The 22,504-nt window shown below is 35.5% G+C and overlaps 2 long non-coding RNA genes across 2 annotated transcripts in view; one reads left to right on the top strand and one right to left on the bottom strand.

Moving 5' to 3' along the window:
• The window catches only part of LOC140628649 (uncharacterized), a 207,710-nt gene extending 197,246 nt beyond the window's left edge, over positions 1 to 10,464 (bottom strand). Inside the window, exon 1 of the long non-coding RNA XR_012026675.1 lies at positions 10,322 to 10,464. This is a non-coding gene — a long non-coding RNA (uncharacterized lncRNA). The remainder of the gene's footprint in view (positions 1 to 10,321) is intronic.
• Positions 9,456 to 22,504, top strand: part of LOC140628650 (uncharacterized) — a 42,207-nt gene continuing 29,158 nt past the window's right edge. The window contains exon 1 of the long non-coding RNA XR_012026678.1: positions 9,456 to 9,592. This is a non-coding gene — a long non-coding RNA (uncharacterized lncRNA). The remainder of the gene's footprint in view (positions 9,593 to 22,504) is intronic.

Raw genomic sequence — 22,504 nt, 5'->3', positions numbered from 1 at the left:
TCTTTGATACCTTTCTCTCTTCAGGTTCTCCTCAACAAATCCTTTTACTACCTGTTCCTTTACATCATCTCTTATAATCCTGCCCTTCTTTTCCATGTTTACTGCCAGTACCCTGGCTCTATAAAACATTCTCTCAAGCTAGAAACATGGTAGTAATACCTCAGCAGTGGTATTCCTGCTTTTATTCTTTAGTATCCCTTCCAATTTATTATTCCCACAGAACAGAGATTCACAATTCACATTCACATTTCTAGAACATATCATGGCAGTCCCATAATTGTAAACATTTAGTGACTACCCTTTGGATATAAGGTAAAGTTCAAACAAATTGCAAAATGGCTTCTTGGCTATCTTCAATAATTTTACAGACAGCCTAATATTTTGATTCTCCTTAGTCATATCAGCTATCTTTCAAAAGCAAAATAACTAACAATATTCTGCCAAAACTTCTAAATCACACATAAATAATGGAATTATCTGATTTCCCAATTTTAGAAAACTTAGAGACCTTTAAAAAATATGTTTCAAATCTCTCTTTATCAATCTGTCCCTAACGCTCTTCATTTTTTTTTTAATCTGGCATGCCCTCCCTACAGTTTAAATGACCTAACATATACACGGAGCTTAGAACTGTGTCTAGCACACAGAAGCCCTATTAAAGTATTTACTACAATCAGTATATAGTTAGTAAAGAAAAGTGTGCAATCTCCAGATGAAGACAGACCTGGGTTTTGAACTTTATGTCTGGATTCATTAGCTTGGTGATCATGGCTTAATCATTTAATCTTTCTGGGTCTTTGTTTATTTTTTTTGCAAAAGAGTTAATAATAACTACCATGAATAATTACAAAATAAAAAATTTTGAAGCCAAAATGCCTAGTATAGGACCTGGTACATTGCAGGCACTCCATAAGAGGAAGTTTTTGCTATTATTATTCATTTCTGTACTTTCTCTCCCTAGACCAAAATACCTCTCATTCTTACTTCTCTCTCCTCTTTTGAATCCCTTTCATCTTCTCCTAAGAAACCAGACACAGAAGATTCATCATTCTTTTCCCCCACTGACAATTTACCTGCACAGCTCAAATGGCTTATGCATGGCAAGCATATTGTATAGTAGGAACTTGATTCTAAATGTGCCAGATAGGAAAGCCTTTTTTTTTCAAAAAGCTTTACTAAGATATAATTCACAAGCCACATAATTTATCCATTTGAAGTGTGCAAATCAATGGATGTTAATATATTCATAGAGTTGTCCATCCATCACCACAGTCTTTAGACCATTTTCATTACCCCCAAAACAAATCCCACTCCTCATAGTCATCAAATCCCCAGATCTCCTACCCCTGAAAAGCATAGGTAACATCTAACCTACTTTCTATCTCTACAGATTTCCTTATTTGGACATTTCATAAAAATGAAATCATACATTATAAGATCTTCTGTGATTTCCTTCTCTCATTTAGTATAATGTCTCCAAGGTTTGTCTAAGTTTTAGAATATATTTATGTTTCATTTCTATTCATTGCTGAATAATATTCTAGTGTGTGATTGTAACATCAAAGCCTTTTAAATTGTGCTTGTTGGAAAGAGAAATCAGGCAACAAAGACTAGACGGGAACACAGACAACCTATAGTGACTTTATAGGTAATACAATGGCACTAAATTCATATCTATCAATAATTACTCTGAATGTAAATGGACTAAAAACTCTAATCAAAAGACATAGGGTATCAGAATAGATAAACAAGACCCATCAATATGCTGCTTCAAGAGACTCAGTTTAGACCCCAAAACACCTACAGATAGAAAGTAAAGGGGTGGAAAGCCATCTATCATGCTAATGGACATCAAATGAAAGCTATAGTAGTCATATTTATATCAGGCAAATTAAATGTTAAGCCAAATATTATAATAAGAGATCAAAAAGGATACTACAGCATAATTAAGGGGTCTATCCATCAAGAAGACCTAATAATTGTAAATATTTATGCCCCTAACCTGAGAGCAACCAAATATATAAAAAATTAATAACAAATTTAAAGAAACTCATTGATAATAATATAATAGTAGGAGACTTTAGTACCCCACTCACAGCAATGGACAGATCATCTAAGCAGAAGATCAAGGGGTACCTGGGTATCTCAGTCAGTTAACCATCTGCCTTCAACTCAGGTCATGATCCTAGGGTTCTGGGATTGAGCCCCACATTGGGCTCTCTACTCAGCAGGAAATCTGCTTCTCCCTCTTCCTCTGCACTTTTCCCCACTGGTACTCTCTCTTTCTCAAATAAATAAATATTTTTTTTAAAAAAAGCAGAAGATCAACAAAGAAATAATAGGATTGAATGACACACTGGACCAGATGGACTTAACAGATAATATTCAGAGTATTTCATCGTAAAGCAGAATACATATTCTTTTCAAGTGCACATGGAATACTCTCCAGAATAGATAACACACTAATTCACAAATCAGACCTTAACAAATACAAAAAGATAGAGATCACACCATGCATACTTTCAGACCACAACACTGTGAAACATGAAGTCAACCACAAGAAAAATTTTGAAAAGACCACAAATACATGGAGGTTAAAGAACATCCTTCTAAAGAATGAATGAGTTAACCAGGAAATTAAAGAAGAAATAAAAAAATACATAGAAGCAAATGGGATTAAAAACACAACAATCCAAAACCTTTTGGATCCAGGAAAGGCAGTCAAGATAGGAAAGTACATAGTAATACAGGCCTTCCTTAAGAAGCAAGAAAAGTCTCAAATACACAACCTAAACCTACACCTAAAGGAGCTGGAAAAAGAACAGTAAAAAAGCCTAAATCCAGAAGGAAAAGGGAAATAATGAAGATTAGAGCAGAAGTCCATTAAATAGAAATTAAAAAAAAAAAACAGTGCAACAGATCAATGAAAGTAGGAGCTTGTTCTTTGAAAGAATTAACAAAATTGATAAACTCCTAGCAGGACTTATCAAAAAGAAAAGAAAAAGGACTCAAATAAATAAAATCATGCATAAAAGAGGAGAGTTCACAACCAACACCACAGATATACAAACAATTATAAGAGAATACTATGAACACTGTCCCAACAAATTGGGCAATCTGGAAGGAATAGATAAATTCCTAAAAACATACAAACTACCAAAACTAAAACAGGAAGAAATAGAAAATTTGAACAGATACATAACTAGCAAAGAAACTGAATCAGTAATAAAAATCTCTCAACAAACAAGAGTCCAGCGCCAGATTGCTTCCTAGGGGAATTCTACCAGACATTTAAAGAATTAATGCCTATTCTTCTGAAGCTGTTCCAAAAAATAAAAGTTCAGGGAAAACTTCCAAATTCATTCCACGAGGTCAGTACTACTTTGATTCCAAAACCAGACAAATACCCCACTAAAAAGGAGAATGACAGACCAATATCCTTGATGAATATGGATGCAAAAATTTTCAACAAGATAGTAGCTAATCAAATCTAACAGTACATTAAAAGTATTATTCAACATAAACATTATATAATAATAACATAAAGTATTATTCATAAAAGTGAGATTTATTCCTGGGCTGCAGGGTGGTTCAATATCCACCAAAAAATGAACATGATGCATCACATTAATAAAAGAAAGGATAAAAACTATATAATCCTCTGAATAAATGCAGAAAAAGTATTTGACAAAATACAGCAATTATTTCTCAATAGAAACCCTCAAGAAAGTAGGAATAGAAGGAACATACCTCACTATCATAAAGGCCATATACAAAAGACCCACAGCTTATATCATCCTCAATGGAGAAAAACATGACAGGGATGTCCTTTACTCTATGGTCAGGAACAAGACAGGGATGTTCACTCTTACCACTGCTGTTCAACATAGTACTAGAAGTCCTAGCATAAGCAATCAGACAACAAAAAGAAATAAAAGGCATTCTAATCAGCAAGGAAGAAGTCAGACTTTCACTCTTTGCAGATGACATGATACTCTATGTAGAAAACTTGAAAGGGGTGTGGGTCAGTCATTTAAGCATCAGAGTCTTGATTTCAGTTCAGGTCATGACCTCAGGTCATGAGATTGAGCCCTGCTTCGGGTTCTGAGCTGGGTGTGGAGCCTGCTTAAGATGCTCTCTCTCTCCCTACACCTCTGCCCCTCCCTCCTGCCCCTGCTCATGCCTTCTCTCTCTCTCTCAAAAAGACAAAAAAAAAAGAAGAAAAGAAAGGAAAATCCAAAAGACTCCACCAAAAAATTGCTATAACTGATACAGGAATTCAGTAAAGTCCCACGATATAAAAGCAAGTACAGAAATCTGGGGCAGCCCGGGTGGCTCAGGATTTTAGCGCCTGCCTTCGGCCCAGGGCATGATCCTGGAGACCCGGCATCGAGTCCCATGTCGGGCTCCCTGCATGGAGCCTGCTTCTCCCTCTGCCTGTGTCTCTGCCTCTCTCTCTCTCTCTCTCTCTCTCTCTGTGTCTCATGAATAAATAAATAAAATCTTAAAAAAAAGAAATCTGTTACATTTCTATACACCAATAATGAAGAAGAAAGAGAAATCAAGGAATCGATCCCATTTACAATTGCAAATACCATAAGATACCTAGGAATAAACCTAACCAAAGAGGTAAAAGATTTGTACTCTGAAAACTATAGAACACTTATGGAAGCAGTTGAAGAAGACACAAAGAAATAGAAAAACATTTCATGTTCATGGATCAGAAGAACAGATAGTGTTAAAATGTCTATACTACCCAAAGCAATCCACATGTTCAATGTAATCCCTATCAAAATACCACCAGCATTTTTCACAGAACTAGAACAAATAATTCTAAAATTTGTATGCAACCAGAAATGACCCTGAATAGCCAAAGTAATGTTGAAAAAGAAAACCAAGGCTGGAGGCATCATAATTCCAGACTTCAAGTTGTATTACAAAGCTGTAGTCATCAAGAAAGTATGGTACTGGCACAAGACAGTATGGTATTGACACACAGGTTAGTGGAACAGAATAAAGAACCCAGAAATGGACCCTCAACTCTATGGTCAACTCATATTCAACAAAGCAGGAAAGAATATCCAATGGAAAAAAGACAGTCTCTTCAACAAATGGTGTTGGGAAAACTAGACAGTAATATGCAGAATAATGAAATTGGGCCACTTTCTTACACCACACACAAAAATAAATTCAAAATGGATGAAAGATCTAATATGAGAAATGAAACCATTAAAATCCTAGACGAGAACACAGGCAGCAACTCTTTGACCTGGACTATAGCAACTTCTTACTAGACACGTTGCCAGAGGGAAGGGAAACAAAAGCAAAAATGAACTACTGGGACTTCATCAAGATAAAAAGCTTCTGCACAGCAAAGGAAACAATGAATAAAACTAAAAGGCCATCTGCAGAATGGGAGAAGATATTCATAAATGACATATTGGATAGAGGTCTAATATTCAAAATCTATAAAGAACTTATCAAAATTGATACCCCCAAAATAAAAAATCCAATTAAGAAATGGGCAGAAGATATGAACAGATATTTCTCCAAAGAAGATGTACAAATGACTAACAGATACATGAAAAAATGCTCACCATCACATATCATCAGGGAATACAAATCAAAACCATGATGAGGTACTATGTCACACAAACCAAAATGGCTAAAATTAACAACTCAGGAAACATGTTTGCCCTTGGTGGGAATTCCAACTGGTGCAGCCATTCTGGATAACAGCATGGAGGTTTCTCAAAAGTTAAAAATAGAACTACCCTATGGCCCAGCAATTACACTAGTAGGTATTTATCCCAAGGATAAAAAAATATGATTCAAAGGGGCACATGCACCCCAATGTTTATAGCAGCATTATCAATAATAGCCAAATTATGAAAAGATCCCAAATGTTTATTGACTGATGGATAAAGAAGATGAAAGAAGATATGGTATATATATCATATATATAATGGCATATATATATATATATATATAGGCATATTACTCAGCCATAAAGAAGAATTAAATCTTGACATTTGCAATGATGTAGATGGAACTAGAGGGTATTATGCTAAGCAAAATAAGTCCGTTAGAGAAAGACAAATACCGTAAGATTTCACTCATATGTGGAATTTAAGAAAAAAAAAACAGATGAACATAGGGGAAGGGAAAGAAAAATAAAATAAAAGCAGAGAAGGAGATAAACCAATAGAGACTCTTAACTGCCTTCAGAGAATAAAGTGAGGGTTGCTGGAAGGGAGGTGGGTGGAAGATGGGTTAAATGCGTAATGGGCATTACGGAGGGCACTTGTGTTGAGCACTGTATGTTACATGCAAGTGATGAATCACTAAATTTTACTCCTGATACCAATACTACACTTATGTTAACTAACTTGCATTTAAATATAATCTTGGCTGGGTGATGGGCATTAAGGAGGGCATGTGATGGAATGAGCACCGAGTGTTATACTGTATATCGGCAAACTGAATTTAAATATTAATTAATTTTTAAAAATCTTGGAATGAATGAATGAATTGTGCTTCTCAATTCCATGTGCTGCCTCTCACAACACACTCTCCAGCCCCAAAAGCCTCAATATGAATACCTATACCAGGTGGATGCCAAATACATGCCATGTAGAAGTATTCAAACATTGCCACCCTACATCGTCAGGCAAAATTGACCCACAGCTAATTAGTTTGCTACCTACTCCAATAGGCATAAAAAGTAGTACACAAATATAATGATTAATTAATTTGAACATTTATTGAACACTTTCTATCTCAGCTTGAGTTCCCCTAAGAATAGCCCCTGAGACAAGAATTTGAGTTTGTTTCGGAAGTGATCTCAGGAAATACTAATGGGAGCATAGGATATGGAAAGTGAGTCAGGGAAGGGAAGATAGCTAATACAAGATATGTGTTTCAAGCAAGTGACACTGCAGGCAACCATAGCTTAAGTGCACTGAGGAACTTTGGGATACAGTGTAGAACATGGACCTCAGATTTATACCTACTGAAGTGGGAGCAAGCTGTGGTTTTAATCCATCAACTCTGTCAATCAGCTATTAGTTTTGGGCTCCTCACAGAGTGCTAATTCTCTGCTCTTCTGGCCTGGCAGGTGCTGCAGAGCAGAAGAAACTCTGATGGCCAACGAAATCCCTTAAGCAAAGAGATGCAAAGTGCTGGCAGTTGGAAGTCAAGCTAGTATGCTTGGAGAGGGTAAGGACTGAGGAGATAGGGGGGCATGTTCACACTGCTTGCTGTACTTTCTATCTGGACTTCCATACAAAATGAAACAGATACAACAAATATTAATTGAATTTCTTCTATGTGCCAGACAGTGTTCTAGGCATCGAGGATACAGTTGCAAACACAACAGGAAAACCTCTGCCCTCTGGTAATTTATATTCAAGTGAGAGACAAACAGTAAATAACATAAATAAATTATAGAATCTACTGGAAAATGATGAGTACTAAGGTGGGTAGTAAGATGAGTAATCTGGGGAGTGCCTTGCTAAATAAGGTGGTTACTGGAAAAGTGACATGTAGCAGAGCTCAAGGGTCTTCTTGTTCCACCCTTTATTTTCCCCTTAAAGATGCTTTAGGATAACCACCAAGTCTGAAGTGTTTTAATATCAATTCCAGATCCAATATTCCAGAGAAAGAAGTTTTTGTTAGTGATCAGGGACTCAGCAATCTTGCACACTAATTAAGCTGAGATGGAGAAAACTAGGAAAATACTAGAAAGGGAAAGGAGAAGCCTATTGTGGTGAGTTCTGAAGTTGGAAAGCAAATTCCTCACCCTCAACCCCTGCCATCATCTTACATAGCTAGAAGCACATCTTCACTGCAGCCTCTCCATGGATACTGCATTCATTCCAGAGCTTCTCCTGGCACCAGCAGCAGGCACTCATTGAGAAAAAAAATAAGCAGGTATCTCCAAGAAAAGACTTGGTGGGGAAATCCTTACCACATGGAGAACCAAATAGCAAGGCAGCCTCTCTTCCTCTCTAAAGAACTCTTGCCATCTAAGGTCATGTCAGATTTCAAATGGTGTGTTTGCTCCTGGCCCTGGGGGACACATTCTCATAGATGATACATCTAATGTGCTGTATATATGAATTTGTACAATGAAACAAACTCCAGGGTCCTTTTGCCTCCAGCACCTAATGAAAATCCTTTAGCACTTTCTTCTGTCTTCTTTTTCATCTTCATTTCTTGCTGCGTCCCAAGGGGCTGCTGGTAGATATAGGGCATGCTGCTAACACACAGGACCATCAACTTTTGGAATGTATCACCTCTGTAAAACTTTCCAAGGTTATCCTACCCTCCTTGTCCTGCATTTTCTCACATGCTTCTTTTTAACATTTTTTAAAAAACGATTTATTTATTTATGAGAGAGAGAGAGAGAGAGAGAGAGGCAGAGACATAGACAGAGGCAGAAGCAGGCTTCCTGCAGGGAGCCTGATGCAGAACTCGATCCCGGACCCTGGGATCATGACCTGAGCTAAAGGGAGACGCTCAACCCCTGAGCTACCCAGGTGTCCCTTCTCACATGCTTCTTGAACAAAGTTATCTTCTCCCATTCTTTGAAAGAATCTTTATAATAATGTTTAGCATTTAGCTGTGTTAAAATTGATTTTACACCTTTCTTATAGCAGCTAGGATGTAAACATTCCATCCATATTATGGCAACCAGAACAATCTGCCCCCTTCCTTCTTACCTCAACTCATCACTTACTTCTTTCTGCCACAGATCTTCTGGTTAACCAGTATTTTTTTCTTTAGTCTCCTTTACTTTCACCTACCTTGAAAATGCTATGATCATTACTGCCTTATATTGTGGTCCACAAGTGATGATTATTCATACTCCGTCCTTCTGAATTTTGAACCAATTGATAAACAGATACAGGAATGTAATAGGAGTCAAAATATCTGTTTCATTTCTACCAAAGTGCTGTAAGGGCCAAGGGCAGTATGCCCCAAAATGTGCCACTTTGGTAGATTATTTTAAATAAAAGTTACAAAAGAGACAGCCTATGCAAGGAAACTCAGACTCCTCCCTGTCCGCCTGAAAGCAGGAAATAAATCTCCCATGTGAAAGGGACCACCCCTGTAGTAGGAGATAAAGAGACAGCCTTATCATCAGAGATGGGAAGTTTGGAGCCAAAAAGGCTATAGAAACAACTTTTGTTACTTTTTCTTAATTTACTACCCCAGCCCAAATTCTGTTTAGACTTACTAATAAAAGCTGCCAAAGTTGTTTTCCTTGTCATGTCAATTCCTCATAGATGTATTGTCTGTCTAAAATTATAAAAATTGCCTGCCTTGTCACTTATTGGGTCTCAGTGTTCATGTAATAAAACTTCAGTTTTTTTCTCCTGTTATTCTGTCTCATGTAAATTTAATTCCGAGTCCAGTTGGACTAGACAAGAATTTTTCCTTCCTTTCAGTTGGCATAGTCAGCAGGATACTTGACACATTTGCCCTGAACAATACTGCAACTAAGAGATCCTGAGATATCTGACATACAACCAGTAAGATTGTCAGCCTCCCAGAATCTCTGCCTGCAAAATTCAATGGAGCAAGAGTGGTGAGAATCTTTCTTTCTCTTTCTCAATTTAGGTGAGCAGGAGAAAATATTGTGGGACCAGTTCCTAGGGCTTACTGACTCTTGGGTAAAATGTTGATAGAGTACTCTTTGGTTTCTGATCCATTTCCTCCAAGAGATGTCCTTTGTTTTTCTTTTTCTGTGTCTTTTGTGTCATTTGTCTGCCCTGTCATAGGGCAGAACTCAAGTGCAGGCCCTATAAACCTACTATTCAAGACAGCCTCACAAACTGGTGAGTTCATGGTTCTCATCAGACCAGTGTCTGTTTAGACAAATTTTACTGTGGGTTTATGTTCCCATGAGGTAAAGGCTGTTACTAAGGGACATCTTAGAAGCCAAAGCCACAAAACTGGTGGGCCCAGATGAGGCATTTAAAAGCTACTAGAGTGCTTGCCACTTAACTCAAAGACTTTCATGTTAGGATAAGTTGGTCACAGAATGGGTTAGGTTGACACTAGGCCACCTGTCAACCTCGAGAAAACTTCTGTGCAACAGGGTACACTATAAAACAACACACAATCCCCAACTCACAGCACACCCCTCCTGGGTATTAGTATGGCTCCAAGAGACCCAAGGGTTAGCCTAAGCTGTTAAAGTGCATACAAGAACAACTGCATAAGGTTTTTCCTTTCATCTTGTTCTGTGTCCTAAGAGCTTTGTGATCAGTGAGAACATTCTCTCTGGTTTCTGCCATTTGGAGGGTGCACTTACCAGGGTGTACCTTGGTGGTTAGTCAAATAGACTGGGGATCCAAAACACACAGTTACAAACAGCACACTCTGTCCAGCCGTGTCAGCTCTCAGGGGACTAAGTCCTAAGAGGCCTTAGCCCATAAGAGGCCTTTGTTGTCTTAATCTTCATTGCTTGTCAGTGCTGGAAAAATCTCATTCCAGTAGCACCTATGCAGTGTCACAGATGAGCAGGTCTGTAACTGGAGGCATCTCATGATTTCATGGGAGATTGGAGATGCTATTTTTAACTACACTATCCTTACCACCTGTGCAACAAAGGTCTTCACTTTCTTAAACTAATTTTGGGGGTGAACTTTTGAATCATGGGGGCTACATCATCTACACCAGATGCCTCTTGCATCTTTGGTTATGACAATAAAAAGCTTATTGGTTTGAATTACTATTAATAGGTCCTACTCAGAAACGGCCAGACAATAGATCCTTTAAATTGGCTATATTTGAAGAAAAGTCCTTTATAAAGAACTCTCAGTTGTCTTATTAGAATAACAGCTAGCCTTAGAGACTCCCTTGACAGGATAAAAGAACAAAATTAGACTTAAGACAAATATATGCCCATATCTCATGAAAATTTCCTTTCTTAAAATCCAGTTCCATCTGCCTGTTTTAACTTCCCTTTCCCTGTATTTGCAGAAAGCACTCCAGCTTAATCTCTAGGTTCAAAATATACAGACTACTCTTGTAAATGCTGAAAGCCAGAAACTGAATTTATCAAAGCACCTGGGACAGGCGGTAGGGCTCAATTTGCTAAAATCAGGCTCTGCCAACTTCAGGCATTTCTTTGCAATAACTTTCATCAATATATCCTAAACCCCACCAACACTACAAAAAATTCATATCCCCTAAACAGCAACAGATCTTTTAATTTATAAGACCCTCTTTCCTCCACTTTCTAAAGATCTGACCAAATTTAGAGAATAGTTGTAAAGACTAATTGCTATTCATAACCTCATTCACAGAGACCTTGACCAGCTGCTAAGGGGAGTTCTTCCAGCCCAAGAGTATATTACCGTTATTAGACAGTTTAGACTGCTTCCTGAAGAAGCCTCCCTGCATGGAGGAACCAGGACCACAATTTCTCTTAGCACCTCCTACATATGAACTGCAAGGCCAATATTCAGACTAATAGCCAAGGTTGAACTGTGTACCTAGAAAGAAGGCTTTTGTTAAAATCTTATACAGACTTTACAAAGGCATAAATCTTTTGATTCCCGTTTTAGTTAAAAATCTCCCTGACATAAAGAGATAAATTTAGTTAAAAAGGTGGGACAGTCCCGTGATATTTAGGCTGTAATCCAGTTCCTTGGGGAATTAAAAACAACTGTCTTTGTCTTATATGTATCTATAAAACCAGAGATGCAACTCTAAAAACAAGTCAAAGCACACCCATCTTTATAAACCTCACCTCTCAAAATGTTTGTGGATATTATAAAAATCAAGATACTGGAACAAAATTGTCCTATACTTAGAAAAAAACTTTCATTGTTTCTCTGTCCCTTTAAAGTTACACATCTTACCATGTCTTTGAAGTGTAAACATAGCACACAGTCACCTGAGACTAAAGAAAAAAAGGGAGGAGGGGAAAGAAGCCTTTTTAAAAAATACCACTACTGAAAGGGCTTTTCTACCCAAACTCTAGCAGCTCTGATAACAGGCAGATATGTTCCAAATTTCACCTTAGAGAAAACTTGGATACTTTCTCTGTAAACCTTCTACTTCCATCTTTTCAAGGACCTAAGAGGCATTCTTTGAAAGCAAACTTTAGGGAAAAGATTTTCATTAAAAAAAAAAAAAAGAGGAAGTAACAAAAAAAAAGTAAAAAAAAAAAAAGAAGTAGGTATTTGAAAATTGAGCCTATAATGTTCTCTCTACAAATATTAGTAAAATAAAAGCTATAAGTAATAGTTGCCCCTTGTTTGTGTATTTCTGTGTCCAGGTATGTTGGTAAATGTGAGATATTTACCTCCATATGATATTGCTAAAAATAATTTGTAAAAAAAGCTCTATTTAGTTGAAGACAAGTACTTTTAAGGATTGGGCAACTAAAACTCTCAGAAAGATAGAAACAAATCCAAATGTTTTTCAAGTTCATGTGATCTAGAAAAATATTTGGTATTAATCTAATTTAAGGGTGCCTTGGTGGTAGAGTTAGTTAAGCAACTGACTGTTGATTTTGGCTCAGGTCATGATCTCAGGGTCCTGAGATCAAGTCCCATGTCAGGCTTCATGTTGAGTGTGGAGTCTGCTTGAGATTCTCTCTCCCTCTCTCCTTACCTCACCCTTCTTCTCACCCCCAGCTCATGTTTTCTCTCTCTCAAATAAATATTTAAATTTTTTTTATTGGAGTTCAATTTGCCAGCATATAGCATATCACCCAGTGCTCATCCTGTCAAGTGCCCCCCTCAGTGCCCATCACCCAGTCACCCCAACCCCCTGCCCACCTCCCTTTCCACTACCCCTTGTTCATTTCCCAGAGTTAGGAGTCTCTCATGTTCTGTCACCCTCACTGATATTTTCACTCATTTTCTCTCCTTTCCCCTTTATTCCCTTTCACTATTTTTTATATTCCCCAAATTAATGAGACCATATGATGTTTGTCTTTCTCTGATTGACTTATTTCACTCAGCATAAAACCCTCCAGTTCAAATAAATAAATCTTTTTTAAAAAAACTAATTTAAGATTGTTGGTATTAACTAAAATTGACATGTCATTAAAGATATTAGCATTAAAATTAAAACTTTTATTCTGCCTGTATTTATTTAAAGTCAAATAAATTGATGTTATCTCTGTAACAAATAATTTAAAATAATAATAATAGCTTGAAAGGATGACTTTGATGATGTCTATTGAAGTTTTTACAGGTAATCTAAGCAAAATTGTTAAGAACAAATAAAATAGATATAAATAAGATTGAAAGTTTACTTTTAAAATAGTTTCTCCAAATCTTTCTGATAACCTGAAACCTTAAAGTTTTGCTAAATTAAATGATAAATTGGGTTGAATTCATTAAATACCTAACTCATTTTCTAAAAAAGATAAAGTTATTAAAACTCAGTGCTGAGTATATGTTTATCTATTTTGGTCTTTTTATAAAGAAACCAAAGATAAATTTATTATTTAAATTATTAAATTTATCCCAAAAGTAGAAGTTTACACTAAGAAGACTCCTTTAGAGTGTCATCCACATGAATAATTCTAATAGTTATTTAAGATATGGAAAAAGATTTAAGCAGATTACAAATAGAAACATGATATTTAGTATAAGAAAAAGATATCAATTTCCCTAAAATGTCATGATATTTCTAAAAGATTTTACAACTCAATATTAGCAAAATATAGGGCAGCAAATCTCTCAAGACACTACTTTTGGTTATTTTAAGAATATTCTGAAAAGCCACTAGACATTGTGTGCCTGTGCACTGAAAACTTAGATTCATTCACCTAAACATATTCCAATTCAACAAATTTATCATTCAAAAAATAGAACTATGGAGCAAGATATACATATAAAGCATATACAAGCCGCTTTATAAATTTTGTCAACCTCAATTAGGAAAATGCATAAAAGAAAAACCAAATGATGTAAACTTAAATGAGAAAATAAGGATATCAACTTTTATATAAAGCAAATTTTGAAAATACTGCATGTATATAAATATTACTGAAAAAATTGATAAGACTTTTAACAGTGCTAAACTCTGGATGGTAACATTGTAACTAATGGGTCTTTCTTCTTTTTTTTTTTAATTTTTTATTGGTGTTCAATTTACTAACATACAGAATAACACCCAGTGCCCGTCACCCATTCACTCCCACCCCCCGCCCTCCTCCCCTTCTACCACCCCTAGTTCGTTTCCCAGAGTTAGCAGTCTTTACGTTCTGTCTCCCTTTCTGATATTTCCCACACATTTCTTCTCCCTTCCCTTATATTCCCTTTCACTATTATTTATATTCCCCAAATGAATGAGAACATATAATGTTTGTCCTTCTCCGACTGACTTACTTCACTCAGCATAATACCCTCCAGTTCCATCCACGTTGAAGCAAATGGTGGGTATTTGTCATTTCTAATAGCTGAGTAATATTCCATTGTATACATAAACCACATCTTCTTTATCCATTCATCTTTCGTTGGACACCGAGGCTCCTTCCACAGTTTGGCTATCGTGGCCATTGCTGCTAGAAACATCGGGGTGCAGGTGTCCCGGCGTTTCACTGCATCTGTATCTTTGGGGTAAATCCCCAATAGTGCAATTACTGGGTCGTAGGGCAGGTCTATTTTTAACTCTTTGAGGAACCTCCACACAATTTTCTAGAGTGGCTGCACCAGTTCACATTCCCACCAACAGTGTAAGAGGGTTCCCTTTTCTCCTCATCCCCTCCAACATTTGTTGTTTCCTGCCTTGTTAATTTGCCCCATTCTCACCGGTGTGAGGTGGTATCTCATTGTGGTTTTGATTTGTATTTCCCAGATGGCAAGTGATGCAGAGCATTTTCTCATATGCATGTTGGCCATGTCTATGTCTTCCTCTGTGAGATTTCTGTTCATGTCTTTTGCCCATTTCATGATTGGATTGTTTGTTTCTTTGGTGTTGAGTTTAATAAGTTCTTTATAGATCTTGGAAACTAGCCCTTTATCTGATATGTCATTTGCAAATATCTTCTCCCATTCTGTAGGTTGTCTTTTAGTTTTGTTGACTGTATCCTTTGCTGTGCAAAAGCTTCTTATCTTGATGAAGTCCCAATAGTTCATTTTTGCTTTTGTTTCTTTTGCCTTCGTGGATGTATCTTGCAAGAAGTTACTGTGGCCGAGTTCAAAAAGGGTGTTGCCTGTGTTCTCCTCTAGGATTTTGATGGAATCTTGTCTCACATTTAGATCTTTCATCCATTTTGAGTTTATCTTTGTGTATGGTGAAAGAGAGTGGTCTAGTTTCATTCTTCTGCATGTGGATGTCCAATTTTCCCAGCAGGTGATGTAACCAGTGGGCTCTTATGTACAGTCAGGTTGACAGGACAGATAGACCATGAACCTTATGCAGGTTCAAATTCTGGCTCTATGTCCTACCAGATATGTAAACTTGGCTCTCTGTGCATCAATTTACTCATAGGACATTTTAGTTATTATACTTTTCAGCTCCAGAATTTCTACTTGATTCTTTTTTATATTTTTTCTTTATTCACATTGTCTATTTTTTGAGACATTGTTCTCCTGGTTTCCTTTGGTTCTTTGTCCATAGTGTCCTTTGGCTCTTTGAGCAAATTCATAGGTCATTAGGAGATAATTTAAAGATTACATTAAGGGAAAAATGATAATACATGTGCAGCATTTAGAGTAATATTTGGCCCATTCATAGTAAGCCCTCAACAAATATCAGCTTATTATTATGGAAGACCAGCTCTGAGCCAGTCTTAGGGGCATTGGTAATGTAAAACTTTCATGTAATCCCTGAGGAATGTTCTTCCAAAATTCCTGTCAGTTTGCCATTGTTATGTCTATTGTTATGTGTTTATCCTTCACTGATACATACAAAATGAATCAATAGTGTATAAAACCCATTACAGAAACCACTAAAAAATGTTCTCAGTATTGGTTAGGCAAGGTTAGTCTTTTTACAGTGCCACGGTTGGTATTGGTGGACGATGAAAGAGATGGAATAACAACAACAGCAAAACTAGAATCACTTAGAGAGTCATAAATTAATGGAGAAGAGAATCCTTACTTAGTAACTTCTCTGAAATATTTGTTAACCAAGTGGCAAAAAAACCCCAAAAAGCAAAAACAAAAAAACAACCCATTCAGAACCACTTAAATTCTTACCTTGAAATTATAAATTTATATTTTTTAATGATTGAAGAATTATATTTTTAAGCCTGCAAAAATTAAGAAGAAAGGTAAAGCAAATTTTTATCAAACCTTTCAAATGAATGCCTCCTTAAAAAATATGTATTTCAGTCTACATTTAACATAAACAAAAAGCTTAACATTGAAAAACAATTACTGCAGCTGTGACATGATTAATATAATTATAATAAGCAAAATAATAAAGTAAATAAATAGTAATAAAGTAAGTAAAGCATTTCTCTATGATCAGCCAATTTTCAAAAAGAACACACTCTAAGTGGAGAAGAGAAAGTTGAGAAGGAGATGAATTAGCCTCTAGATGTTGGGGTCTGCACAGAGTCTAAGCTTCACAAAATCCACGTGAAGTAAAAACGTGTTTCCATGTAATTGGTAAAGAGACTGAAACTAAGGGAGGTTCAGTACCTTGCTCAAATCTACACTTTGGTAATAATAGGGAAGTCACAGCTCTTCTTTATAAATATATGTCAAATTGAATCTCACTAAAAATCTTATTAAAACAAAATAAAATAATAGTATGATACTCTGCTTATTAAAAAGTCTCAAAATATCAAAGCTTCTATAGGTATTATAGTGTCATTTATAAATTAAAAAAGGAATACAAATATAAATAAACATGGAATATACCTTTAATTATTTTGCATTGTTAAATTAGTCATTGTGAAGTTGGCAGCATGGAAAATTATTTGATATGAATGTTAAATTAAAAATAAGATATTATATAGAATTAACTTCATCTAGCTTCCAAAAGAGTAATAAGAAATAATATAAAATAAAAAAAATTATTAAATTTATGAAATATACTCATAAATTTGCCAATCTAAAAAATTCTGTTGTAACAGACAGATCACAACTGCTTACTATTTAGTTTTTACACAAGAAAATTAAGAATTAATTAATAATTCTAATAAATGTAATTAAGGCTACTAGAAATTATAAGGGACACAACTCTGCATACAAGGAAAGTAAGATATGTGGTTTTGATAAGAAACATATTAGAAATAGAAATACACTTTTGTTAAGGAAAAAAATTGTCCTAAAGGGAGATTGGTTATTCAAAGAGGGAGAACTAGGGATAAAATCTGAATATAAAAAAAAAAAGTTGCAAAGGTTCATTAAAAAAAAGAACTAAGGAATTTTATGTGTGTTTGGTTGTGGCTAAGATTAGAATAAATTTATTTAAAATGAGTTTTAATATCAAAAGCATACTGGCACAAAATTAGAATTTGGTTTTTCTCTCTGTTAAAAAACAAAAGTTTCTAAGGTTCTTGGTCTGCTCTCAATAAAAAACTATAAACAAGGTTTTTCTTTACATTTAATGTAACCTGTGTAGAAAACAAAAATTCCATGTTTTGTCTTTATCAATCTTTGGTTATTCAAGAAAACTGAGTCTTCTTAATATTTAAAGAGCTAAGCTTTGTTCACAACTACATAACCTTCTATATTTGCTTTTAAAATCTGTCACTCTGGTTAAATAGTTATTGTTTCATAATGATCTGGGATCAAATTTAATCAAATGTTCAAACTTTCTAATAGTTTTTTTACATATTTTCCCAAATCAGATTTCAAAATGAAATCTTTTGACTAAAACCTAACTGAGGTATTTCTAGGAAGCTCCTGGAATACTTCAAAATTGTTGTGAGAAATTTAATTAGGCTTATTTGTTATGTTAAATTACATGGAAAGCATTGTTAAATAAGCGATTCTAAACTCTCTTAAGTTATATTTGGGTATATATATATATGTTATTAAAATAGTGTTCTATCTGGGGACAAATAGCATGGAAAGAGTGATCTAAAAATGCCTGGGGCACACACAGGGAGATTATTTGCTATTCTAGGAGCACTTCCCTGAGAGGCAGCATTCAGGGAGACATCTCTTGGAGAATAAGGGAGCTGGTTGGCACCAATTCCCTCCCCTGCCCCTTAGCATAAACACAGAGTCACCTAAAGGAAGCAGGTCAGTGCAGACACTATCTGCCCAACTTGCTTATGCCAAGCCCCCTCCTTGGCACTCTGGCAGGACTGCCCTTCTCAATTAAGCTTACTACATAGTTCCTGCATGGCAGGCCCCTCCCCAAGAAGACCAGCACAAAACCCTGTCTGCACCACATCTCCTGAACCAGAGAGTTCTTCAGGACCTCAGTTCTGTAGTTGGTAATAGGTTTCATTTCCCAAGCAGACCAGAGCACATCTAGTTATAACTTGCCACATTCAGGCCAGGGACCAAACACTGGCCACAGCAAGCAAGGAGAGCTGCTCCAGACAAATGGTCTGAAGGACAGAGCAGCCAAAACACAACAGCAGAGTGCATACAGCATACACTGGAGACACTCCCTAAAGTTTCAGGCTCTGGGCACTACTCAACCTCTTCTTCATAAGGCCATTACTTTCACCAGCAGGAGACATAACAGACTTTCCTAACACAGAGAAGAAGGCAGAGACTTAGACAAAATGCTGAAATGGAGAAATTTATTCAAAATGAAAGAACAAGATAATACCATGGCCATAGATCTAAGCAAAATAGTTATAAGTAACATACCTGATGGAGAATATAAAGCAACAAACCTAAGGATACTCACTGAGCTTGAGAAAAAAATGGAAGACATGAGACCCTTACCATAGAGATGAAAAAGTTAAAAAAGAATCAATCAGAGATGAAGAGTGAAATATAGGAGATTAGAAACAGGCTTATTGCAATGAATAACAGGCTGGAGGAAGCAGAGGAATGAATTAGTGACCTAGAAGACAAAATAATGGAAAACAATGAAGCTGAAAAAAAGAGAGAAAGAAGAATCATGTGACTCATGAAACAGACTTAGGGAACTCAGTGACTACATCAAACATAATAACATTCATATTATAGGAATCCTGGAAGAAGAAAGAAAAAAGTATACACGAAATTTATTTCAAGAAATAATAGCAGAAAACTTCCCTAATTTGGGGATGGAAATAGACATCTAAATCCAGGAGGCACAGGGAACGTCCATGAAAATCAAGCAAAGCAGGCCAACACCAAGGCATATTGTAATTAAATTTGCAAAATATAGTGATAAAGGAAAAATCCTAAAAGTAACAAAACAAAAGAAGTCTTTAACTTTTAAGGGAAAATCCATAAGGCTAGCTAGAGATTTCTCAACAGAAACTTGGCAAAACAGAAAGGAATGACATGAAATATTTATTCAAAGTGCTGACTGGGAAAAATCTGCAGCCAAGTATACTCTATCTAGCAAGGCTATCATTCAGAAAAAAAGGAGAGATAAAGAGTTACAGATAAACAAAAACAAAAAGAGTCTGTGAAAACTAAAACTAAACTAAAATATTTGCAAGAAATATTAAAGGGGACACTTGGAGTGCAAAAGAGAGACCAAAATTGACAAAGACAAGAAAGGATCAGAGAAAATCTCCAAAAACAATGACAAAGCATGTAATGAAATAGATATAACTGAACAAATGGATAAAATGGATAAAAAACAAAACAAACAAGACCCATCTATGTGCTGCCTACAAAAGACTCATTTTATTTTTAAAAATATTTAAATTTTAAAAATTTTTTAGAAGGGCAGACAGACTCTTAAGCAGGCCCTATGCCAGCCAGCATGGAGCCTGACACAGGGCTTGATCTCACAACTCTGATATCATGACCTGAGCTGAAATCAAGAGTCAGACACCTACCCAAATGAGCCATCCAGTTGCCCCAAGACTCATTTAGGTCTTTAGACTCACTTAGACCTAAAGACACCTGCAGATTGAAAGTAAGGAGGTGGAGAAACATTTATCATGCAGATGGATGCTAAAAGAAAGTCAGAGTAGCAATATTTCTATTGGACAAACTAGACTTTTTTGTTCCTATATTGTTTTTATACTGCTTTGATATCAGGATAGTACTGGCCTGATGGGATGATTTTAAATGTGTTCCCTCTATTCCATTATTTGTAAGATTTTGATTAAGCTTGTCATTATTTTTTTTTAATGTTTGGTAGAATTCACCCATGAAACCATGTGGTCCTGGGCTTTTCTGTGATGGGAGATTTTTTGATTCCTAATTCAACTTTCATTCTTGTTATTGGTCTAATACAGCTTCCTATTTCTTGGATTCAAGATTCATGATTCAATTGTGGTAACTTGTGCATTTTTAGGAATTAATCTGTTTTTCTCCCAAGTTATTTGATTTGCTAGTATATAATTGTTTATAATAACCTGTTTTTACACTATTTCTTTGGTTATCTGTTGTACTGTTTTCCCTTCCATTTCTCATTTTGGTTTCTGGGTCTTCTTTCTTTTCTTAATGTAGTTAAAGGACTGTCAATATTGTGGTTTTTTTGCATTTTTTAAAACTGATCATTGTTTTCAATGTTGTTATTGTTTATTCTGGTCTTTGATTTTTCTTTGTTCTTTCCTTCCTCTACTAAATTCAGCTAAGTTTTTTATATTTTTAGTTCCTTGTGGTGTAAAATTGTTTATTTGAACTTTTTTTCTTAATACAAGCATTTATAGCATAAATTTGACTCTGACATCTGCTTTTGCTGTATCTCATAAGTTGTGGAATGTTGTAGGGTTTTTTCTTTTGTTTTAAGACATATTTTATTTTGATTTGCTGTTTGATTTATTTGGCCCATGGCTTGTGCAGTAGTGTGTTGTTGAATATTTACGTATTAAATATTTAATACTTACATTGTAGATTTTCCAGCTTTGCTTTATTGTTGATCTTTAGTTTTATACCATTGTGGCTGAAAAATATACTTGGTATGATTTAATTCTTCTTAAATTTGTAATTTTGTAATATGTCTTTTTTTAAAAAAGATTTTATTTATTTATTCATGAGAGACACAGAGAGAGCGTGAGAGGTAGGGACACAGGCAGAGGGAGAAGCAGGCTCCGTGCAGGAAGCCTGATGTGAGACTGGATCCTGGGACTCCAGGTTCACACCCCAGGCCAAAGGCAGGTGCTAAACCCGCTGAGCCATTCAGGGATCCCGTAATGCCTCTTTTTATACGATTTAACTGGGGGATTCTCAGTGTGTACTTGAAGAAAATATGTATTCTATTTTTCTTGGATGGAATGTTTAACATATATATCTTTTAGAAAACATGTATTTTGAAGCATGCTTCAGGTAAAAATGTTCTTATTTAAAAAAATAATAACTTTAACTGAAGATACTTGTTACAAACAAAGCATATTAGAGAGAAAATTGATAGTGGGGGAATAGGTGAAATAGGTGTAGGGAATTAATGGTACACTTATCATGATGAGCACTGAGTAAAGATATGTAGAATTGTTGAATCACTATATCGTACACCTGAAATTGATATAACACTGTATGTAAACAATACTGGAATTAAAATTGAAAACTTAATAAAAACTTAAATTAAGTATTCTGAAATTGTATAAAAGTTCTAGAAATCTGATGTTCTAATATGTTATTATCTTAAAGTGTTGTATATCATTAAAACAACTAAATTTCCTTGTTAATACCATAATAATAAACTCTAATCAGATCTTTATGTCAGTTTTAAAGTCTTTTATCATATACAGTTACACTTTTACTCAGATGCCTCTACCAAAACCTCTTACAAATGTCTTTCATCTTCAGAGAGATTTATGGAGAAGACTTGAAAAATACAGGTTTCTGATAACCTTAAGATCAGAAAAATGAACTGGGTAAGAGTCTCCAGAACTAATGGTAAAACTGAATTCAAGCAAAACAAGAAGTAATAACATGGGACTAAATAAACTGAGAAAGATGGTTATAATTTTTATAAAATTTTTGTATCAAAGATTGCTGATTTTTTAAATAATTTATTTTTCTAGATTTAAGAGAATTTTTTCTTAAGCTAACTGAGTTACAGCAATTTGATAAAATATACCTTTGTGAAAAAGTTGAACATTTCTTTCTTTCTTTTTTTTTTTTTTTTGCTCAACTCAATCTGGAAGTCAATTTATTTGCAAAGAATCTACCATCATGAGAAAACATTTATGAAAATCTTCATCAGTACAAAGCCCAGAAGCTCCACTTAGGGGCAACAAATGTGGCTATGATGCTGAACAACTCTGGTCTTTCCCATAAAATGAGTAACATCTAACTGACAGAGTATACTGACCCTTGAATCAGCAACCCTCAGGTTTCAATATAGGCATGGATATTTTTAAATAAGTAAGGCTAGAATGAGCTATGGAGTTTTTAAGAATATATTGAGTGATAAATGGCGATTACATCAGGTGATCTGAGCAGACCTGCATAGGTAATAAACCACGTCACACGGGTAGAATATGCCAGTACCAACG

This window comes from Canis lupus, chromosome X (genome assembly GCF_048164855.1).
Source record: "Canis lupus baileyi chromosome X, mCanLup2.hap1, whole genome shotgun sequence".
NCBI lineage: Eukaryota > Metazoa > Chordata > Mammalia > Carnivora > Canidae > Canis > Canis lupus.
The sequence above is the reverse complement of the archived record's forward strand: the minus strand, read 5'-3'. Positions and strand labels throughout refer to the sequence as shown.